Genomic DNA, 22,621 nt, shown 5'->3' with positions numbered 1-22,621 from the left:
GCGCAAAAATGCCAACTGTGACCGTGTTACCTAAATCCTACCAAAAAGTATTTGGAAGAACAATTTCTGGGGAATGAGTACCAGGGGGACCATCCTGGGCCAGAGGGAGTATGTTTCTCTTATTCCCTTGACCCAAAATGAGATGGGATAAGGCAATGGCCTGAGGACTGTATACCAGGTATATCACACACACTCTCTTATTGGGTCCTCCCAACCTCTGCTTGAGGTAAGTCTCCGTTTTACAGGTGAGGACGCTGAGACTCAGGGACTTGAGGCGACTTGGCCACCATCACCTGGCCAGTGGCATCGTTATAAATGGACTCCAGGGGCGTCTGGGTGGCTCAGTCGGATTAAGTGTCCGACTTCAGCTCAGGTCATGATCTCGCGGTTTGTGGGTTCAAGCCCCACGTCAGGCTCTGTGCTGCCAGCTCGGAGCCTGGAGCCTGCTTTGGATTCTGTGTCTCCCTCTCTCTCTGCCCCTTTCCTGCTCATGCCCTGTCTCTCTCTGTCTCTCAAAAATAAATAAATGTTAAAAAAAATTTTTTTAAATAAATACATGGACTCCAGCCTGTCTGACTCCAGACTCCATGCTCTTAGCCACCTGCCCCGTAGGCCTTAATTATCCATGGATTGAAATGACCATGGTCACAAAATTCCCAGGGGATGAGGGGAGTCCTCTGCACTTGGCCCACTAACCCTTGGTCCTGTGCATGTGCGTGTGTGTGTGTGTGTGTGTGTGCGTGTTGGTCTTGTTGCACTTACCTGACTTAGCAAAAGCATGACGAACAGCTGACTCTGGGCTGCCCATGCACACTCTGGGAAGGGAAGGATTGGAAGGTGCAGAGAACACAGCAATCCAGGTTGGGGGGGTGGGTGGGTGGGAGGATGAAATCAGCTTAGAGCTTTAAAGGAAAATCAAAAGGCAGAAAAAAAAAGAAAAAAAAAAAGAGCCTCTACCAAACAATCCTTCCAAGGCTGAAGGGAACGGTTCACACCACCTCTGGCCTTCCTGCCCCGTGTGTGATGAGGGGCTACTGTGCCCGGCAGAGCCAAGAGACAGGAGAGTGTGGGCTTGGAAGTCAAGCCTCACCTCCTGACCTCTCTGAGCCATATTTTCCTTATGTGTAAAGAAGAGGATTATTCTCCCAAGGGCTGTTATGAAGACCAAATAGGAGGGTGTAGGAAAGATGCTTGGTACGGGGCTGGTCACATAGTAAGTGCTCAACAAATGCTGGCTGTGTTCGTTATCAAGGGAAGGAATAAGTGTAAAGGAGGTAAGGCAGGGAGCGTGGGAGTGTTTGGGGGTGTGAGGGGAGAGACAGGAAGGAAAACCAGGGGGAGGAGGACAGGGAGGAGGAGGAGGAGGAGGAGGAGGAGGAGGAGGAGGAGGAGGCTGTGGGGACTTGCTACCAGTTAAGTCCCCACAGGCACAACCAGCCATGCTGTCCTGGCCGGGACTGCTCCCCATCATGGCCATTAAGACTATTCATACATTCCTCCTGCATCCTGCTGCCACATCTGCCAGATGGGGTCCCGGATGCCAGTGAGAACAGCTGTCTCCAGACGTGCCCAGCTGCAGAATGAGGACTCAGAGGTGTTGGGAAGGACACAGAAGTCTTAGAGGGGTGGCCAAAGAGACCGTGCTGTCCACAGGCAACTACACCACTGCACTCACCCGCCCTGGGCCTTACTCTCCTCATAAATGAGAACCTGGGAGGCGTCAGGTGATGGCAGTCAGGCAGTGTGTCCACAGCCAGCGGCCCTGGCCCCTGCATCTTGTCCTGGAAGGGATGACTGTGACCCTGTCCTCCTGGGTCCTGGGGACCGTCCTGCCATTTTGCACGATGGCCCTATCTAGTGTCCGTGGGAGAATGTTATCAGACAAAGCAAATCTCACATTGGAATGTGAGGTCTGTCTTAGCATGCTTCCCGCTGCAGACTGGGACTCAGAGAGGCAGTGACTTCCCTAAGGAAGAACAGGGAGATTGGCTTACTTGTGTTTTAGACCTAGGATGAGCCCCAAGGGCCACATCAGGGGACTCTGGGAGTGGGCACCGAACAGGGATCTATTCATCAGGGAGCAGTAGAGTGGAATAGATAAAAGTGGTATCTCCAACAACAGGCAAATCTTGGTTCAAATCCTCTCCCTCACTGAGTCTTCCGTGACCTTAACCAAGTCCCTCACCTCTCTGACCGTCAGTTTCTCCCTCTGAAAAATGGGAATAATAATGTGGTGAAAAGTCTGGGCTATAGAATCAGACTGCCTGGGGTTGAGTCCTCAGTGTTTACCCGCGGTGTGACCTTAAACAGCTTACTCTCTGAGCCTCAATCTCCTCCCCTGGTCAGGAGGATGATGCCTCCTCACGTCCTGGGGTGGTTGCGAGTTTCGATGAAGTAATGTGTCTATGGAGCCGGGCGCTCAACAAATGGTAGCCACTAATTATTAACGGTGCTGATGTTGTCAGCGGCATTCCCTTGCTGCCTAAAATGTATTTTAACTGCCCGTGCACTGATGATCTCTTTACCAGCCCTTCATTCCAGCTCAGGGGTCCTGGCCACAGAGTTCCCTGGCACAGAACATTCCCCACCCTGCCCACGCTGGACGTGCTGGAATAGGAGCTGGCACGGGAGCAGCCCATCAGAGCCGCGCAGATTTCTGACTGGGAAAATGCCAGAAAAGCTTTTTCTTGCTGTCACTGCTGAGGCCCAGATGGATCCTGGTGGCCAGGGTTAAGGCTGGCTTGGCTTCTGGCGCCAGTGGGCCAGCCAGGCTGACTGAGGCAAAGGGAGGCACTGGCCAACTTGTGCCAGGAAGCCGAGGCCAGAGGGACAAAGGGTCAGGGTAAGGCGCGGGTGGGGGGGGGGGGGTGGGGCTGGAGTTCTGTGCTGAGTCATGAAAGAGCTCACACACAGGCAGGTGCACTGAGAGCCTTAGATGCTTCTGGGAAGGGGCTGGGAGACAGGCCCCATACACGACCCTGCTCTAACATTTGGGCAACCCTGCTGGATAGAGATGCACACCATGCGGAACCGAGTTATTCCTGAAGCTCAGCACTGCTCACGCTGAGCAGCACACCATCTCTGAGGATCCAGCTCAGTGGCCAAGTCCATGTCCCTTATCCCTCTGCCCTCCCCTCAACCTTGGCCCAGGTGTTTGGAGGGTGGCACCCGCCGCTGTCCATGGTCCTGAAATACCCGCCCAATCAAGATTGTGCTGGGAACTTCTACTCAGCCTCTCCCAAGTGGTTCTGAACCAGGTGATGATCTTTATTCCCTGTCTTGATGAAAGGTAAGTGGTTTCTTTAACAGATGCAGAACCGACAGATTGGTGACTCTAGGCTTAACTCTTTATTTATGTAACCGGTTTCATGTTCTTTTGGTGGGTCCGTTACATTTATCACTGCTGCCTTTCACCCCTGAAAAATTGGGGGTTCTATATTCCCCATGGCCTCCTACCACTCTAAGCTCATTCCTTCTGTTCACACCCTCCTAAAAAAATTAGTTTGAGGGGCTCTCATCCAGCTTTGTGCCCTCATTTGTCAGGTCAGAACAAGAGGCCAGAGTGCGGAGGGCACCAGGACCACAGTGTAAGTTAGAGCAAACCTGGGGTCAGCATCCAGGTCTCCCAACTCCCCATCTACCTCATTCCCTGTTGCCTCCCACTTCTGCTTCCCTGCCAAGGGAAAGGGGACCCACAGGCAGCACAGAATGTCCTGCCAGGGCTCTGTCCATATAGAACAAAATAGCTCCTATTTATTTCCAGCTCACTCCGTGCCACCCACTGTAGGGCTATGCACTTCTGCACAGCATTTCCCTTCATGGAGAGGCGTGACCACCATCCCCAGTTTGCAGATAAGGAAATGAGCTCAGAGACATGAAGGGATTTCCCCAAAGCCACGAAACTAGTACGTGACTGGACTGGGGTGTATTTCTGATCTCTCCCTTGCCACTACTCAGCGAACTTCAAACCTTCAACCTGGAGGCTGTACTCCCTCCCACACAATGGGACAGCATTTGGCTAATGCCACACTGTCCAGACCTGTGGCACGGTCTTTCTCTTCCCTGCCCTGCTATGTGTCATGCACCCTTAGGGTCTAACCCTTCAGTGACTTCCACTCTTGAAAACCTCAGGAAAACATGGTTTTCTCCAGATGCTGGGGTCAGAGCAAAGGCCCCCTAGAAACATGGATGGGGGTTAGGGTGGGCCTGTAGAGTTGGGGGAGGATTATGCAGCAGAGCGAATATTGGTGAAGCTGTAATTGGCTTTTTTTTTTTTTTTCCCAGAGCCTAGGTGTCCGCAGGCCCAAGCACTGGGGCTAATTGTTGCAGGCAATTAATAACTTGGATTGTGTTCACTCTGGCGCAGGCTGCCTGCTTCCTTGGAGGAGGCAGGCAGGGCTGCAAAAGAAGTGGTGGGTCTGGCTGCTTTCAGAATTCTGGAGGCAGGAGGAGAGGGCTGCCATCTGTCCAGCCTCCCCCAGGCCCTGTCTTGTAGCACCCCCATCCCCAGACTTTTCTCTCTTCTCTTGAATTATTGGCCCCTCTATCCTGTGCCCCCCATGAACTCACAGCCATCTCCTGAACAGAGCTCCAGGCAGAAGGAGGCTGGGGAGAAGAAAGATGATGCCTTGGGAGAAGCTCAGGACTGAACCCAGGGAGGCCCGGGTCCAACCCAACTCTCCCACTAACTTGCTATATGACCTTGAGTCAGAAATTCATCCACCATGAACTGGAGCAAGTTTGCTGAGCTCTTTTGCATCCATTATATCAAACGAAGTGCAGTCAACCCTGAAAGTCATGGAAAGAGGGATTGATCTTTCTATCTATCTCTAACTGTATATAACCATAACAACATGTAACTATATATATGACTAATTATCAGACTGTTGCCTATAAATCTGTGCTCCACCTCAGCTGAAAAGATACTTGCAGGCATATTACAGGCACAGGGCATTATACTCCCATTTTGCAGTTGAGGAAACTGCGTCTCAGAGAAATGAAGTGACTTACCCAAGGTCATACAATTAGTAAAAGACCCCAATATCTAGAGCTCTTTCTAACACACCCTAGTTCACTTGCCTCTCATCATTGATTTCCTGGAGAAGGTGAGACAGGAGGTTGGGGCCAACAGCTCCAAAATCAGAGTGTTAGCGGATGGAAGAGAGAATTACTTTTAAATGTAATTATTCAATTCCCTGATGCTGGAACAATGGAGCAGCAGTCTTAATCTACTATACTTTTCAGGATAAACACCTCCAGCCCTCCCATTTACTCTTCCCCTCAGCTGCTCAACCATCTGGTGAGAGGACATGGTTTGTACACAATCCGCCTCATCAGGGGTGGGGCAAAGAAGTGAGAAGTGTTATGGTCACCTCCTGGTGACCTCTTGCTCAACAGGAACCTATCATCATCATCACCACCACCTAATATTTATTTAGAGCTTGGTTTGTGCCATGCACTGTGCTAAATGCTATTTGTACACTGAGATTTACTCATCTAATAAACTTTTTATAACCACCACTATGAGGTAAGTACTTTACCATCCCCATCTTATAGACGAAATAACTGAGTTCAGCAAGGTGAAGGGACTTGCCCAAGGTCACGCAGCTGGTAAGGGGTGGAACAGAAATACAGCTTTCTCGCGAGTGGTGGAGTCAGAAGCTGACTCCTTCAGACATCGTTGGAGAGAAAATGAAAATAGAAATAAAGGGTCGGGAACGAAGGACAAAGCAGCCTTTTATAGCTCAAGCCCCTTACAAAAGAAGCTTTTCAATTAGTCGTGAAGATAGAGTATAAGGGAAGCTGCTTATCGGCACCAAGAGGCATTTAAATCAGACTCAGGAAGAACTTCCAGCAGACAGCACTGGTGTGGGGGGTTGGGGGGTGGGTGTAGAATCTCATTCTCTGCAGCCTTTCTGTTGGGCAGATCATTGAGGTAAAGGAAGCCTCAGGGAGGTACCCTGAGTTTGGGGGGCTGGGGAATCTCTGACTCCTGCGTCCCCAGTCGCCCCCTAAACAGGCATCCTGCAGGCAGAGTGGGGAGTTGGGGAGGGGAAGGAAGTCTGAGGATGAGGTCCCGCGAGAAAGCTTCTCATGACTTTCCACACCCGCGCCAGCTCCCGCTGCCACTACCAGCCCCACTTTATGGCAGGCATATTTCAAAGGCCCGGTTCCATTTGCATTTTTAAAACTCTGCTGATGGCCTGGGAAAATTGCATCCTTTCAGTGTTCCTGGGTACCACACTCCTCCCTCCCTCTTCCCCCACTCCGTTGGCCTCCGCCTCTGCATCCTCGGTACCCAGAAATCTCTGGCCAAGGGCAGAGCAAGCCCACCCCTCACTAGAGATCATCTGGAGGCCCCCAGAGGCAGGGAGGGTGCGGGGGAGAGTGTGGCCAAGGTGGCCACAGCTGTGGCTAGCTAGGCTGCATGAAATTGGGGCCCCAAACCACTAAAAATCTTCCCCAGGGGAGAGGGGACTGTGTCCCCAGGATGGGCTGAGGGTGGCTCACACCATGGGGCACACAATGGCATTCCCTGTGGATCTGTCAGACTGAGAGGAACAGTGCAGGAGCCTCACAGAACTTTGAGAAGGCTCCTGGAAGCAGCCATCCAACCAGATGAGAAGAGTAAGCCATTCCCCCAGCAAAGAAAACCCTTTGCTCTCAGCTGGGCTTGGGAACACATTTCGTGTCTCCTGTGTTGCTCCCTTAAAAACCAATCTGCCCCGTTCTCCTTCCTCCCGCCCTCTCCCATGGCTCCACATTTTCTGGCTTCTCTCTGGGATGTGGCAATAGAGACCGGAAGTGGGGGGGGGAGGGGGTCCTTGGTCTGCTCTTTTGTGCTCCTATGTCAGATCTGACCTCTGATCTTGGGGTAGCAACATACGCACTCCCCACTTCTCAGAAGATGCCTCCTGTCTCTGTCTCTCTCTTCCCTTATAGCTCAGGGTGGCATCCTTCGAGTCAGGAGCTGTCTCCAACCCAAAGTCTTCAAGGCCAGATGAAGCCACCGGGAGTCTTCTAACAGGCTTGGCCAGTCTGGCAATGGTTCCCTTGAGGATCCTGAGCACATGGGGAGTGAGTGCCGGGGCAGGGACACTGGCTCGGGCCATTTGCTTCTGCATAGATGAGCTCTCGAGGCATCTAGGGTCATAAATACCAATGTGTCCAGTTGGCAACGAGCCAGTGGGTACAGTTCCCTGGGACTGCACACCAGAGAGACAGAGCAGGAACGGCAGGTGAGTGACAGGGTGCCACACAGCGCCTTAAAGTTAGACATGCCCTCAACTCAGCTTTCCTCTTTTAAAGAGAAGGGCTGGAGAAACTGGGTTGAATACCCGCTGTGGGTGCGGGGCTTAGTGTTTCATTTTGGAACTCTCTGGTGTTCTCATCTCTCCTCTAAGCTGGGAGCTTGCTGCAGGAGGAGGTTCTGATTCCCCATCTCTGTCTTCCCTGCTCCTCCCAGCACACAGTCTGAGGATGCACGATAAACTCCCGGCTCTCCCCTCACACAACAGTGGCAGTGGCCTCCCTTCTTTCTGGTTTTTGTAAGTAAAACCTCTCCATCCTGCATCTGGGGTCCTACAGCTCTCTGGCTTTTGAGGCATCCCCCTCCGCTCTCCCCTGGTGACAGCAGTGCCAATGCCCTCTGAGCCCCGATGAAGAGAAAGGGGTCAGGCACCGGTCTCTGCTCCCCAGCCCCTTCTCCTTGTGGCCTTTCGGGCAGGGGTGTCAGGCAGACCATGTGCTAGAGCTGGAGGGATGCCGGGTCCCAGGGGCTGGCTTGGCTCTGGGCTCTGGTGCCAGAGAGGTGAATGGAGAAGGAGGGAAGAAGGGACGGCGCCAGGAGCCCGAGTTTGGCAGCTCCCTCCGGAGGAGACCCGGGGACGCCCTAGAGTGTCCAGGCGGCTGGTGATCTGCCAAAGCTGCGAGGACTGGGAGAGGAGCGAAGACGGGGGAAGAGACCTGGGAACCTACGAAACTTGGGGGCGGGGCAGGAGGCACAGCCTGGGCCGTTTGCAGAGGCATGGACCCACCCCCAGGGGTCGCTGCGCCACCCGCAACCCCGCCCGCTGGCAATGGGAGCCCGCTTGTACCACCGCGCGGCTCCCGCAGGGGGAGCGGCGGCCACGGCGGCGCCTGGCGGCGGGCTCCAGGGACAGCAGTGCGCGGCGGAGCGCAGGCCCTTGCCGGCCACTGACGCAAAGCCAGGCGGCGTGGAGGCCTGAGGCGCCAGTGGCTAGGAGGCGGCGCGGCTCTAGAGCCTGCGCCCGACACCCCCATACCCCGTGGTAGGAGCCGGGACCCAAACAAAGGCGGGCGGCGAATAAAAGGCGGCGGCGGCGCCGAGCGCTCGGGTTGCGCGCTGGGGACCAGTCTCAGCACTAGGCTGTGCGCGGTCTGCGCTCTCTGGAGCGGAGCGGGGAACTCGGGCCTCCCGCAGCTACGAAGAGCATCTCCCTGAGACTTCCGCGAGGGGACAAGTCCTCACGGCGGGGTGGCCGCAGCCCCCGGCCCCTCCGGTGCGCCTCCTTCCCGCGCCCGCGGCTCAGCCAGCCCAGCTTGGCCAGCCGAGGTGAGTGCGACTGCCCCTGGGCGCCATCCGAGTCGGGGCTGGGGGGATGCATCGCTCGGAGGAAGGGACAAGCCCTCCGCGCCGCTCCCACCCCGGCCTGCGCGGGGCTGTGTGTGAAGTTCTCTCGCTCTCCAACCAGCCCTGGGTGCAGGCCTTGGCGCCTCCCCCCCCGCCCCCGCCGGGAAAGCCAGCCGGTAGTGGGCAGAGCCCGGAGCTGGCCCCCCGTGGCCGGGCTCCAGCTCCGCACCAACTCCTCACGGGGCCGGAGCAGCTTCGTTCTGCACGGGCCAGTTTGAGGTCCACAACGGGCGAGGCTTCCGATCTCCGGGGAGGCTTCACACTCCGGCCCCCTGCTCGTCCTCGCGGGTGGATGACTGATTCCGTAAAAGTTGAGTCAGTCTGAAGCCGCCCCGGATCCGGCTCTCGGCCTGGCTAGAGTGGGAGGGAGGAAAGGGTGACTGACCTCCTCTCCATCCACTCCCTACCTTAGCGCACTCATGCTTTCACCCAGACGTTTCCCGAGTCCTGGAAAGCAATGAACCTGGCTGCAGGTCCAGCCGGGCGCGCGGGAGCTCTGGGGCAGACCGGGCAGGCGATGGAAGCCGAGCGCGATAGGGGAGCCCCGTGCCCTGCCGAGAACGCGAGTGAAGGTGGAGGTGCGATGGGCAGCGGGGCCGTAGCGGCGCGGAGGGTTGGGGTAAGATTCCTGGTGCGATTGGCGCGGAGTCCCCCGAGCCAACCCCGCCGCTGGCAGAACTTTTCCCAACTCCCCCGGGGGTGCCGGGGGGGGGGACCCGCAGGTGGACTAAGAAGGCGCCTCCAAGAAAGACTTGGAGGCTTCCTTTCCTCGGCTCCTGTCTGCTACACAGCCGGCGCCAGATTCCCGCGGTCCCCCTGAGGCTGGGCGCAGGTCCCCTCCCATCCAAGCCCCGGGTCAGCACCGCGGACAGCGCCGCGACGCGGCCTCCGAGACCCACAACCCCCGCGCAAGCTCACGGACCCACAGTCCATGCGCACACCCACGCAAATCTACAGACCACAAACAATCCCCACACAGATTCATAGTCCACTCACGCAAACATACATCCATTCACAGCCCACACACAGAGGGAAGATCCACTCGCACGTGGACACACTCAGGTCTCCCCACAAGCACAAGCATGCAGGCGGGCATCTTCACTCCGGATCCTGCTGTTCCCCGACATCTTACTAAGCCCCAGACTCCGGAGCTCGCCCCTGGGTGCTCACAGCGGTGCCCAGCAATTCACAGAGCTGCTTGCGCTCCCCGTGCACACACATACTTCCAGGTGGGGTGGAGGGTGGGGTAGAGGAGCAGCTACCCCCTCTTTGCCCCCCGCCCCCCCCCCCCCACCAATGCAGACCTGAGCAGAAAACCCGGCATCTGCCAAATGGAAGGAAGAGGCTGTGGCCCAGTGGAATCTGGGCAGAAGCCTGGCCTTAACAGAATCTTGGTTTTAGCCTCAGAATCCATTTTGCTTTGCTCACCGCCCCCATGCCTGCTCCCCTTCCTCAAATGTACCCCAGACAAATCTCCTACAACCAGGGTACACACCCCTCTTTCTGCATCATTTTTTGCTTGCACTTTCTCTTTGTTTCCCTGCTCTGTTCTCCTCTCCCATGTGTATCTCCCCCCCCCCCTTTTTTTGTCTTTCTCACCAGTTCCTCCTTCCCAGCTGCCTTCACTCTCTCCCCAACTTTCCTTCAGCCTGGGTCTGATCCAGTCACTCTTTGCTCCTATATGGACACAGATGACCCTTAGGAGGAGCTGACTCCATTCCCTGGGCAGACTCCATGCCTCCACTCCCCTCCCTTTGAAAGTCTGACAGCACCCCTCTCCCTGCCCATGGCCTCAGCCGCTTCCAGCCCCTCCCTGGGAATGTTTCTAGGACTGGATGCCCCAGAGCCTCCGCAGTCTCTCCAACAGGCTGGGATTCCTCTGTTGTGGAATTACAGCAAGCCCTCACTCCATGGGGATTTTGAGGCATCCAGTACCCATGTTCTGGCTTGTCCTTTGATACCTCTTCTGCTATTGCCCTTAAACTCCAGAAACTCTGTTGGAAGAGGAAGCATCCCAGTGTGATGTGGTAGAAGAACCACTGGAGTGGAAGTGGGGAGACCTGGGTTCTAGTCTCAGCTGGGCCACAGTCTCAGAGTGTGTTCTTGGGCAAGTTACTTCCCTTCCCTGAGCCTCAGGCTTCCCATCGGTGCAGGGCTAGCTGAAGGGATCCTCAAGAGTCCCTGTTTGGTCCTAGTGATGTGGAACATCGACTCACTCTTGGGTGTGGGTGGGATTGAAAACATGGTTCTAACCTCAGGGGTTATGGTGCCTTCCCCCCTGCCCAAAGCACCCGCCACTGGTGAATTCTTTCTGTCCCCTGAGCAGTGGATGTTAAGATGATTTCCTTTATAGGGCCAGAGATGTCAAGTAATTTCCTTGAGGTCACATTGCTGAAGTGCAATCGCCATTGGGGCAGACATTGATTCCCCTGTCAGTATATCTTGTACGTGAACCACTGGTTCTGCTGGTGGATGCTTAGTGGATGAATGAATGAATGAGTAGAAACGGAGGAACTTAAGCCTGGACCTCCTGCCCCTCGGAGCCTTGGAATCATGGTTTAGGCTCTTTTGTCTGACAGTTTAAGCATTTAAACATCTCTCTGGTCTCTTCATCACCCCTTCCACTCACCTGGTCATCCAAAGGCAGATGGAGTTGTCTGAGCGAAGGTCCTTCCTCCTTGAGTTAAGGTCAATTCTGGGCTGCTTGTAAATGACCACAGAGAGGGGACTAGCTGAGAGCAGCTTTAGAGGGCTGCCTGGTGGGTAGGGTCTTGGCAATCAGCCCCAAATCCCTAAGACTTGACCAAGTCGGCTGTCCGTGGGCAGCTGGCCAAGATCTGAGACCAGGAGGCAAGACAGTCACCGCTGCCATTTGACTGAGCGGCCACTTCTTACAGCCCCATGAGCTGAGTACTGCAAAATCACCTTTACAGATGAGCACAGTGAGATGCTGAAAGATGAGGTGGTTTCCCTAAGGGCCGTCTTCCAGCCCACTGTCAGTCACAAAAATAGGAACCCAAAAATGGTGGTGGTGGTGGTGGTGGTGACAGCAGTTGATAGTAACATTACTGGTGTTGATAATGACGGCAGTGATATTATGATTTTGGAAGCTCAATGATTAGTCTCTTTGGGCTTCTTCCCCCTCTTTGAAATTGTTTCCCCACCTGTACCTCTTCTACTCCGCCCCCCACCCAAATATGGGGAAACCCAGGGCTGGGCCAGGAGGCAGGAGTGTCTGATTGTCAATGGACCCTAGCTGAGAGAAAGATTGTCATTTTAAATCCTCCTTCCCCACCAGAGCATGTCTCCTGCCAGAGGAGCCGGAGCGGTGTCAAAGTCTGTCAAAACACCCTTCCAAGCCGGGTTCCAAATGCAAAGCCCAGGGAAAATAAATAAAGAGGGCAGTGTCGGCCCGAAATAGAAACATGCACCAACTCACAAATATGCATGTTTTCTGAAAGTCGCATTTCACGGGCAGACAGTGTGGCTCACACTCCAGCTGCTCGACAAAAGCCAGAGGCACGGGTGCTGCCGGGATAGCCCAGAGAAGGTGGCCGAGCCTCCCCCAGTGAGTGAGCTCCCTGCCTGGCCACGGAGAGACCAGACGGCCGCTTCTGCTCCTTCCAGCTGGAAGGCACACGGGTGGGAGGGCTGCAATTAATGTGTGTCTGTAGGCTCATCAGAGCTCTTTGGAAATGGGCATCATTCAAGGCTAATGGCCTCAGTCCTCTGCCTTACAAACGGAGCAGCAGGCTGAGAATAACAAAGCTGATAATGAGGCTGCCGTTTGCTGATTACCTACTAAGTATGTGTAGATACTATTTCACTTAACCTTGTAAGCATCTCTCCTGGAGTACGGATCATTATTCCCATTTAATATATGGGAAAATCAAGGTTCAGAGAAGTGAAGAAGCTTTCCTAAAGCTGTACACCTAAAAGAGGCCACACTGGGGTCAGATTTTAATCAAATAAAGCAAAAGACCCTACTTTGTCCAGGATTCTGCATTGTTTCTGGTATTCATTCATTCATTCATTCATTCACTGAATGAATGGTTTTTGTCAAGAAACCATTTACATGATGGTTTTGAAAAGAATGTAAATTCCTCTGCTGGCCCCACCAAGGGTGAAAGGTGCAGGGCTGTCCCCTGAGTTTAGCTCTGGCCCTGTCTCAGGGAGAATGGGTTTCCAGGGCTGGGACCGGGGGCTTTGCCTTTGCATCTTGGATGGTCACCAACCATGGGAGCCCAAACCTGTCTGCCTGTGGAGGGGCTCAGGCAGGAGCCCCCGGTGAGGCTTGGACTAGGAAAACGGTTGACCTCTGTGACATGCCAGGGCTACCGATGGGGAGGTTACTTCAGAGGGGGTGGGTTACACAGCATCACGCAGCACATTGGTGGTAAGGCCCAAACGCCAGGGAGCCAGGCTGGCCGCCTTGAGTATGGGAAGCATCCAAGTGGCCTCCAAGAAGGAGCTGAGCCGATACAGACGGGAAAGATAATACTTCTCTTCCAAGTGCAGGGGTGAAATGCAGCTGGCTTTCACTGCATTTCGCACCAAGTCCTCTCCCCCGCACCCTGCACCCCCAGCTCAAGCCTGACCCTGCCGACCTGCCCAGGTCCCCACCTATGCATCATCATGAACATCAACATTAGCAAATACAGAACACTGACCATGTGCCAGGTGCTGTGCTAATGTTTGAAGAGGCTGAAACCTCCTCTACAAGAAAAAGCCTTCTCCTTACTCCTGCAATCCCACAAGTGTCTGCCTGGGCAGACCCATTGTGTGCCAGGCACTGGGCGCAGAAGTGGAAAAGCCTGTCTCTGTCCTTGGAGGGCTCACCAGAGTCTCCCATCCTCGCCTGGCGTCTCCTCCCTGGAGCAGAGGTGATGGGTGAAAGTGATGGCTCCTCTAGGTCCCCCACTAGAAGCAGAAGAGGAACCCAGGTGTCTGTCCTTTGGGGCTCAGAGGACATGATCCAAACAAGCAGTCATTCCAGGGTCAGGAGGAAAGTTTCCCACCAGTGGTGCCCACAGCACACCTGGGTGCTCTTCCTAGCATGATGTCTTGGTGGAAGATGGGATGTAGGGAAAGCTTGTCCCCACCCAACCATCTGCCCGAGGCATCCGACACACATACTGGCACCTGGACGACATGTCCTTTGCCAAACCTTGTTACTAGAGGACACATGACTGCCGGCTGGAAGCTATTCCTATCATGGAGCAGAATGTGGCGATCTCCTTGTCTCTGGGGAAGGCGGCTTAAATGGGGCTGAGCTGGGCAAAGGGTTTGACAAACTGGCGGTCCTTGGATGTTTGTGGGGAGAAGTATGTGTCCCTCCCTCCCATACTGGCCTTTGCACTGTCCTGGGGGTGGTTTCTTGTGTTCTTAGCTGGGAGAGTTCTCCAGAGTGACCCGTCTGATGATGATGATGATGATGAATCTTTTTTTAAAAAATTTGGTTAGTCCAATGTTTATTTTTGAGAGAGACAGAGAGAGAGAGACAGAGAGAGCATGAACAGGGGAGGGGCAGAGAGAGAGGGAGACACAGAATCCGAAGCAGGCTCCAGGCTCTGAGCTGTCAGCACAGAGCCCAACACGGGGCTCGAACTCACAAACCGTGAGATCATGACTTAGCCAAAGTCAGACATTCAGCCGACTGAGCCACCCAGGAGCCCTGATGACAGTGATTCTAATAATGGCCAACATATTTGGAATGTTTACTGCTTGCCAGGCACCGGGCTTAGAGCTTAATGGGTGTTATAATTTCATCCTCATACCTGCCCTATGAAGGCATTACTATTATTTTTTTAAAGGATTTTCTTTTTTTTAAGCTTCTTTATTTATTTCAAGAGAGAGAGCGCCAGGGAGGGGCAGAGAGAGAGAGAGAGAGAGAGAGAATCCCAAACAGGCTTCATGCTGTCAGCATAGGGCTCGAACCCACGAACTGTCAGATCATGACTGGAGACAAAATCAAGAGTCAGACGCTTAACTGACTGAGCCCCCTGGGCACCCCAAAGCATTACTATTATTATTTCATTTTAAGGATGAGAAATGTGAGGCACAGAGAGACAAAACAAGTTGCTGGTGAGTGATGGCGCTTGAGACACAGGCAAGCTGGGCTCAGCACAGACCCCAGATGATGATCGAGGCCCTTCTTTGGCCTTTATCTTGATGTAGGTCTCTAAAGATTGCAGCCAAAATACTTTTCGGATCCTTCAGTAATCTGAGTAACTTGTACGTATGGACTGGGGCCGTGTCCCGGTTGACAGGGTGACATGGGTTGACCACTTGCTTCTTGACTGCCAAACAGCCAAGCGGGCCATGTTTCAGATGTCCATATGCGTGCCACATCTGGCAGACTGGCGGGACTTGCCTGCCTTTCTTCCAGATGCTTCCCCTTTTCATGCCATGTAGACACAGCTGGGACTCAAATCCCTCTGGACATGACTGCATGTGCGAGATCCCTGGGTGAAAAGTATTTGCTGGTTTTAAAGCATCATCTTGTGGCTTCACAAAGGCAGGATGTTGGTTTTGGTTCCTCTCTGCCATCCAGGCCTGAGACACATTAGGCTAAGCTAGAGAGAAGTCAGGCTTTGGAAAAGTGTCAGCGGCCAGAGGAGAAGACCCCTCCTTCCCTTCTTCAACTGAAGAAGCTGGGGGGAAGCTGACTGGTGAAGAACATTGCAGGCTAGTAACATCTGCACGCTCCTTGCAAGGGCTCCTGACTTTCTGACCCTGTTTTCCAGAGGCTTTGAGCAGATGGTTCCAGAGTAACAGAGCCAGGAATTTGTGATGAGCAGGAACATGTCAGCCAAGAGGTACTCTTGGGCATTAATGACCATGAGAATAGATCCGGGGTGGGAAGGTTCATAGAGTCTTCTGGAGAAAAGGAGTTCAAGATAAAGGTAATTTAACAGAAAGTCTTTAGTTTAGTTTCAATTTACTGTTTCAACTGTTTTTTAAAAGGTTTATTCATTTATTTTTTAGAAAGAGAGAGAGAGCAGGAGAGGAGGAGGAGGAGGAGGAGAGAGAGAGAGAGAGAGAGAGAGAGAGAGAGAGAGAGAGAGAGAGAATCCCAAGCAGGATCCACACTGTCATTGCAGAGCCTGATGTGGGGCTTGAACTCATGAACCGTGAGATCATAACTTGAGCGGAAACCAAGAGAGTCGGACGTTTAACCAACTGAGCCACCCAGGTGCCCTGGAAACTCTTTATTTTACAGCAAGCACCATCAAGTGAATGAATTAAGACAATGAATGAATGAATGAATGAATGAAGGGGTAAATGTAGAATTGGTAAGTGGGGCTGGCAGACTTTGACAGCCAGGACCTTGATCTGGCAGAGCCTGACCCCAAGTACTGACAAGGGGAAGGGACCTGTTCTTGTCCCCTGGAACACCCTTCAGCACAGGATCAGGGAGAGATAGTCTGAGTCCTTGAACCTTGGTGCCTCACTGCATGCCCCACCCCCATCCCATTCTGCAGGACCCTCCGGTCACAGGTGTCCTCTGGCTCCTGGCCGTGGCAGGCATTGAAACCCAGAGGCTGCACAGCCGATGGGGGTTGCAGCCCAGCACCCTGTGAAATCTGCAGCATTCTTTACCTTCCCAGCTGCTCCCCTAGCCCTCAGCCACCCTATTTGCTCTCTTGTCACCCTTCTGTGTCCTGGCCTTGTGGGGTCTCCGAATGACGGAACTGGAAGGTATCTAAAATCTCATTGCGACCAGCCCTCCCATTTGACAAAGGGCAAACTGAGACCCAGGAAGGAAGACTAGCCTGAGATCACAAGCAAGGAGGAGACAGAGCCCCGTTACTGTGGAAGGATTTGGGGTGGGGATTCCCACTGACTTAGGGTGATACTGCACCACTGAGCAGGGGTGGGGTGGGGCAGAAAGGGACTGGGATTCTTGAGTCCAGGTAACTTCACTGGGGTCTCTTGTGGTCCCGCAGCTGGGAGCCACACCCAGTTGCTGGGGCCCAGAATCTCCTGGGAAAGGCAGCGGAGTTGAGGAAGGATGCTTAGAGATCTGCTCTTTATCCCGGGTACTCTGCTCTGCCTGCTCAGCGTGGACCCTTAATCCCTGTCTCTGTAGACAGCTGCACCATCACGGGGTGTGGGGTGAGGCCGAGAGCCCGTGTCAGACTGCCCACCCTGTCGGGGGCCTCTGTGCCACTCCCCACTATAGGCACCCGAGTTGTCATCATCAGTGTAGCCAGGAAGCCCTTCCCCGGAGCCACTGACCGGTGTGGGCACTGAAGGTGCATTTCTACCTAGACACTCAAGTCGATGAAGTCACTTGCTAGTCCCAGATCCTCCTCTCCTCCCTTCCCTGGGGCCTGAGCTGTGCCTAGGCTGTGGCCAGGATGACTCTTTGGGGGGGGGGGTGCAGACCCTGAGAAAGACCGAGGGAGATGGAGAAGGCGCTCACCTGTGTGCGCACCAGCAGGGATCAGGAGGGCTGATTCCAGAACTCGGAGAGTTTCAAACATGTAAGGCTCAAATAAAGTCCAATATAGTGAGGAGAGTGCCGAGCTTATCAGAAATCCGGTTCAAAGAAATCCGTTTACTTCTTTTAGCCTCAGTTCTTGTTTGCAAATTGGAAATAATTCCTAGGACTTGAAACCCCACGTGAAAATGATCTACAAGCTGTAAGATGCTGCGTAGACGCATCCCCCAGGATGTGAGGGGCAGGGGCAGGGCTGGCTCTGTCTTGGGGATGCAGGGTCTGAGCAGCGTCCAGCATCTCCCTCCTGTGCTTTCGGCCGGTGCTGGCCTCCTTGGCCCTCCGCAAGCGTCAGCAGCAGGGGCTGGGGAAGCTCAGAGTGCTCAGAGGGGACATTTACCCTAAGGACTCTCCCTGTTTTTTTCCTGGCAGTCAGGCTGGGGTACAGCCTCCCTGGAGCTCCATCCCAAACCAGTCGTGGTGGCCTCTCTGTGGTCTGAGCACTTCGTATTATGTGCTTTTTTATCTTTGGTGTTCCAATTTACCTCCATGCTTGTCTTTCGTGGTGTGGGGCTGAGAAGGGTCTTGCAATGTCCTTGTGCCCACAGATGTGGTCTGGGGGCTCTGGGGGGGTGGGGGTGGGAAGGGATACAGTTTCCAAAGCCTCCCCCAGAGCTGATTACTGACAGGTGGCCAGCCACCTGCTGTGTCCCAGCAAAGCTGATGGCACCTAGGACGTACTGCTTGGCTGGTGTCAGAGCAGGACCCTCCCAACATTTCCCCCTCCCCCAGTCATACAACAGCTTCTGAATGGGGTGAAGGGCAGCCCTCTGCCTTTCCTTTGTGTCCCCCTCTTGGGCAGAGGCCGAGAACACAAAGCGTGAGGGTGTGAGAGCGTCTCTCCCCAGGTGGGGGACTGCCATCCAGAGGTATTAAGTGACTTGTTCTGAGTGACACAGCAGGCCAGTGCCGAGGCCCAGAGGGCTGCTTCTTCTGCCCTAGATACACATCCCCCCGCTTCTGCCTCGTTCCTTGTCCCTGAGCTTGGAGCTGCAGGGAGAGCTGGCTGGAGCCAGAGATGATAGGGGAATCGTTTTACATATTTGTTAATCAGGTCTCGGAGACAGAGAAGGACCCCAAGCTCATCATCCACGAAGGAATCCAATTTGGCTTTTATGGCCATGGTTATTGGTCGTGTTTTGTGGGAATCTTTTTATTTTTTATTAACCTAGCGGTCTGGGGCTGGGGAGCTGATTGGCTACTGGGCCCTGTGGACACTGAAGTCCAGACAGCAGCCAGGACTTGGGACCAGGGAGTGGGGAAGAGGTGGTGGGAGGCAGACAGGTTGGCCAGAGCATGTAGTGAGGGTTTTCAGGAACCTTCTGACCCTTCAAGCAAGGGACGCCTGGGGGCCTGGCTGTATTTTGCGGCCTCTGTAAGTGTTGCTGGTTTTATTAAGCTTTCATTGCCTCTTCTTCAGAGATGCCAAGGTCGCCTGGAGGGCTCCAGGAGTCCACACTGATGGGTCTGGGCTATGAGGTCTGAGTTCCTAGGCGGCAAGAGGTGTGGGGGAGGGGCAAGAGGTGTAGAGTGGGGCAGTCTGTGTGGAATCCCTCTTAGCAGTAGAGCACAGAGGCTAAAATGATGGGCTCTGACATTGGGCCTGCAGAGGCCCGGATCCCCGCCCCACCCCTGCACACTGCCTCATAGAGCTGAGGCTGGACCAGAGAGGACATAAGTAAAGTGCCCAGTGCTGGGCACACAGCAGTGTCTGGTGGATGCGAAGCTCCCTGCCCAGGCCCCTCCCACAGCTTCTGCCAGAGAGTAAGCCCTTGGCCTGCTGTTTTCTTTCACTGCTGGTTGAAGAGCTGGTTGGCAGATCTGGGCGGCCTGTGTCCCTCTCTCTGGACGTAAAGTCCTGTTCCTGGTCCAGATGCTGTCATCTCTTCCCTCCTCATGGCTGGAGGAAGAGGTGCTTAGAGGAGTGAGCCCTGAGTCCATCCACAGGGCCCCCTGGGGGTGTGGTGAGCCTGCAGAGAGGCAAGCATGAGCCGCAGGAAAGGGAGTGCCAAAGGCTAGACCACCTGCCGGAAGAAACCACGGGGAGCTGGGGAAGGTGACCAGGACAGCAGAGTCTTTCAAGGAATACTCCCGGGCCGCCTGCAACAGAATCACCCGGGGAGGTGGTGTCACTAGATTCCTGGGCCTTGCCCCCCCCCCCCCCCCCGCGAGAGTCTGAATGACTGGATCCGGTGTCTGGCTGAGAAGTTTGCACTTGAACAAGCGCACCTGGTGAATGACCCATGTTAACATCTGAGGGCCAAGGTCGTAGAGAATGAAAGAGGTGGCTCCGGCCAACGTACAGCCCTGCACAGGAGCCGGGGCCGGATTTAGGGTTCTCCCCATCTCTGAAGCTCATACTGATCGCACCAGCAGCTGTGTGACTCAGTAAGCAGGTGTCACCATCGCCATTTCACAGATGGGGAAAACGAAACCCCAGGCGCCCAGCCAGCGGCAGAGCCAGGGTCTGACTCCAGGTGTATCTGACTGCAAAATCCATGCTTAGCTCCCCACGTCCCCCCGCCAAAATCAGGCCCTGATGCTCTTGGTACCCCAGATCCTTCTTAGTGCTGGGGGGAGGCCAGTTCTGTTCCCCTGAGCCCACTAGAGAGAACACACAGAACGGCGGAAGGTGGCAATGCTCTGGTGACCATTAATACTGGATTCCTCTGGTGCTGGCTGGGACATTCCCCGGGTGATATATTGACCAGAGCAAAGCTTGTTTGCCTGATATATATTGAGCTGTTGGGCTTACAAGTCAGTGCCCAGTTTCCTCACCAGCTGTCAACCCCGGGAGGCCGGCTGTCCTTCATGTACTCTGTCTCCGCAGCCGGCCCTGGTCTGGGGAACATGGGGCCTGGACAGGCTCACCGCAGAGCCCCTGCCGACTCCCTCCCTCCCACCCCTTCTGCCTCCCTATAAATAAGCCCAGATTTGCTTTGTGAGAAGTGGTCATGTGTGTCCTCCTGAACTTCCTGCCCTCTGCTGGCACATTTAGCTAATGAGGATATGGTGTTTCTTGAGGGGCAGGGGGTCTGAAGGGGAGTAGGGGCACGTGTGAGCTTCAGCTACAGCTGCAAAGCCAGGTTTCCTCAGGGCTGGGGGAGGGGGCGGTTGGGGGGGGTAGATGGGGGAACTTCTTACTGAGGGAAGGGTTCAGACACGCCCTGAGAGCCTCCCAACCATGCCCCACCCTCTACGGATTTGGAGGGCATTGCCTGGCTCTTTTGCCATTTTCATTTGAGATTCTGGGTAGGACTTGGGTCTTCTTGAAGGAAGACCTCTAGGATCTAACTGCTGGGATGGGGCTCCTGCCTCACCCCCACTTTCCCTCTGAGAAAACTGTATTAGAAAGAAATGGAACCAATAGGATGTAGGCTGATGGATGGATGGATAGATAGATAGATAGATAGATGAATTGGCTCACATGAGTTTGGAGACTAAGAAATCCCAAGGTCCACAGGCAGCAAGCTGGCGACCCAGGAGAGCCGATGGTAGTTCCAATCTGAGCCCAAAGGCCTGAGAACCAGGGAAGCAGATGATGTAAGTTCTTGTCCGAAATCCAGCAGACTTGAGACCCAGGAAGAGCCAATGTCTGAGACTGAGTCTGAAGGCTGGAAAAGACTAATGCTTCAGCTCTAGCAGTCAGCAGAAGCCCTGTCTTACCCGGCCCTTTTATTCTAGTCAGGTCTTCAACTGATGGGATGAGGCCCACATTGTGGGGGGTGGTCCTCTGCTTTCCTCAGGCTCCATATCCAGGATCATGTTTGGTCCAACGTCTGGGCATCCCATGGCCCAGCCACACAAAGGTAACCAACACACCCATGTTCCCATTGGAGGGAAGGCTAGGCTTCCGAGACTGATGGGGACTTCCTTTAAGTCATGCCTTGAGCTGACAGGTACTGAAAGCAGAGTGATTTTTAGGTCTTGCAGTGCTGGTGCAGGCTTGCTAAAGAGCAGTGGGTTTTTTCAATGGGTATTGCCATCTCAGCTCTCAAGAAACTGATGGGCCACCTGGAATGCAGAAATGATCATGGGCTTCAGAATCCGTAGACCTGAGGTTCAAACTCCAGTTTCACCCCTTATTCGCTGTGTGACCGTAAGGGAGTCACTTAACCTCTCTGTTTATTCTTCTGTTAAATGAGGACGCTCCTACTGCCTCCCTCGCAGGGCTGGTGTATGAGGGAGGGTGGAGAGAGTACCTGGACCTCGCAGACACACAGCTAATTATTAGATTGTGATTATCTTAATGGGTGGCAGAGTTTCTGCAGTGAGTTAGTGGGGCTTTTAGCTTCACCCCATCTGGGTGATTTGGCCTCAGTTTTACCACCACGTCTCCACTGCTCCTATAGCCTCCTGGCCTGAGATGGAGTGCCCAGGTCTTGGAGAAGGGCTGGGGATTCAGGATGGAAGGCACATAGCTGGGGCATCTGGAGGGAAGACGGGGCATCAGCAGATAGGGCATTAGGACACTGCTGCCCAGGAGGTCTCTCCCTTCTCCTGTCCGCCCTTCTCCGCCTCAGATGAGCTGAATTCACCCAAAGGCGCCGACCCAGAACCAGGAAGCAGAGAAGGACACGATGTCCCCCACTTCAGTGTCAGGGGAGAATGGGACCGTTCAACTCCAACTGTCTCATTTTGAACTTGCACGCACATCTCTCAGCCGAAGGGTAGAAGAATCAAACACCCCAAGATGTTTCTGAGGACCAGCGCCGCACCAGGGAGGCAAAACACCCCGAGACAGGAAGAAAAAGCTGATTAGCTCCTAATTGCCGTTAAATTATATATACATGTATGTATTTGAAGTTGAATCTGCATGTCTAATGTGACTTTTAGTAGTCTGGCTGGGATAAGGGAATGAAGAAGGAATGCTTCTGTCACCCATCACGGGAAGGAGGGACGTTGTAACCAGCGCTGCAGGCAGGCTCTGGCGTGGGGCCATATCCCTGGGAGCCATGCTGCAGGAGAGCAAGAACTGGGTCAAGGGGGTCTTTGAGGAAACATCGCCTCCCACCAAAGCCCCATCCTGTCCAGGTTGGGGGGCGGGTCCATCTGGCTTGGGACTTGAAGAAGGCCTCTTTCCCTAGACCTTAAAAGTCGTTTCCCTATTTGGCTCTTTGGGAGCACGTGCCGTCTTCTCCGGGCCTGGTGGCTCCCAGGGACTGCCAAGAAGTCCCCCCAGAATCTGCCGATGGAGCAGACTGAGCACTCCTTCAAGCCGGAGTCCTGGCTCTGCCACTGAAATAAGACCTTGGGTGAGTCCCTTCTCTTTGCCTGGTCTCAGTGTCCCTATCTGGAAGACAAAGGGATTGGACTGCCTGTGCTCTGATGCCCCTTCTGGGACATGATCTACTCCCTGTTCATTAAAGAAAAATTTTAATGTTTACTTATTTTTGAGAGAGAGAGAGAGAGAGAGAGAGAGAGAGAGAGCACGAGTAGGTGAGGGGCAGAGAGAGAAGGAGACA

At 54.2% G+C, this 22,621-nt stretch overlaps 1 protein-coding gene across 3 annotated transcripts in view; it reads left to right on the top strand.

Annotated features, from left to right (window-relative positions):
* Nucleotides 1-8,159: 8,159 nt before the first annotated feature.
* The window catches only part of DISP3 (dispatched RND transporter family member 3), a 55,251-nt gene continuing 40,789 nt past the window's right edge, over nucleotides 8,160-22,621 (top strand). The window contains exon 1 of one of the 3 annotated variants that reach the window (XM_053898975.1): nucleotides 8,160-8,575. The gene's annotated coding sequence lies outside the window, so the exon portion shown is untranslated. Of the gene's footprint in view, nucleotides 8,576-15,770; nucleotides 15,889-22,621 lie in introns of those variants that run through there. The other 2 variants (XM_053898973.1, XM_053898974.1) reach the window with 2 other exon arrangements.

The sequence above is a fragment of the Panthera pardus genome, unplaced genomic scaffold, assembly GCF_024362965.1.
Source record: "Panthera pardus isolate Hobbes unplaced genomic scaffold, ASM2436296v1 HiC_scaffold_11, whole genome shotgun sequence".
NCBI lineage: Eukaryota > Metazoa > Chordata > Mammalia > Carnivora > Felidae > Panthera > Panthera pardus.
Note: the sequence above shows the minus strand (reverse complement) of the source record. Positions and strands in the feature narration are given on the sequence as shown.